Consider the following 1,095-nt stretch of genomic DNA (forward strand, 5'->3'; position numbering starts at 1 on the left):
TCCTGTAATCCCAGCACTTTGGGAGGCCGAGGCAGGCAGATCACCTGAGGCCAGGAGTTCAAGACCAGCCTGGCCAACATGGCGAAATCCTGTCTCTACTAAAAATACAAAAATTTGCTGGATGTGTTGGCACACGCCTATAGAGACTTGGGAGGCTGAGGCACAAGAATGGCTTGAACCTGGGAGGTGGAGGTTGATGTGAGCCGTGATTGCATCACTGCACTCCAGCCTGGGTGACAGAGCAAGACTCTGGGTCTCAAAAAAAAAAAAAAAAAAAAAAAAGGCATACTCCTGTAATTCATCATTATGTTCATTGTTGCCATCACAATGAATGATATACTCATTATGGGACAAGTTCTTCACCTTCATAGGCACCATCTTGGAGAAGAAGGGGCTATGCTTCTCCAAGGTCATGTCAAAGTCTAGTTTCTGCTTTGAAAGGAGTGGAAAATCCTCCTCTTCAACCATGGGCTGTGCCTGCCTACCCCTCCTGGCTTTTCTCTTGAAGTAAGCATCATCATCATCTCTCCAGTTGTCCTCTTCCATTCCACTTCCGAGGGGAGCCCTGGAAAGTCAGAGCCATGAAGTAACTCATCCGTGATGATGACATGGAGCCCTGGAGAGAGAAGAAACATAGGCGGTAGAGAGACCCGAGTCCAAATCCCATCTCTGACACTTCATGCTGTGTGACCTTGGGTCAGTCAGTCACCCTCTCTGAACCTCATGACTCATTTGCAAAGCAGGACCAGTAATGCCTACTTCCAGGGTCGTGGCAAGGATTAGAGAGAATATATTTATGCTGCCTAGCACAATGCCAACAGCAATAATAACCAAATTGTATTTTGATGTGCCAGGTACTGGTTAAAACAGACTAGCTCATTTAAACCTCGCAGCAACAAGTGATGTAGGTAGAATTATTATACATGAAGAAATTCAAGCACAGAGAGGTGAAGTGACTTACCTGGGCTCACTCAGCCAGGAAGCAGTGAACAGAGATTCAGAATCTGCATTGTATCCACTATGCCATGTATCGAATAGCTGCAGTCGATGCCTCTTTGCTGGTGTTACATTTTTGCCTCCCAGTATTCTCGCTAA

This window comes from Mandrillus leucophaeus, unplaced genomic scaffold, assembly GCF_000951045.1.
Source record: "Mandrillus leucophaeus isolate KB7577 unplaced genomic scaffold, Mleu.le_1.0 Scaffold55, whole genome shotgun sequence".
NCBI classification, from domain to species: Eukaryota; Metazoa; Chordata; class Mammalia; order Primates; family Cercopithecidae; genus Mandrillus; species Mandrillus leucophaeus.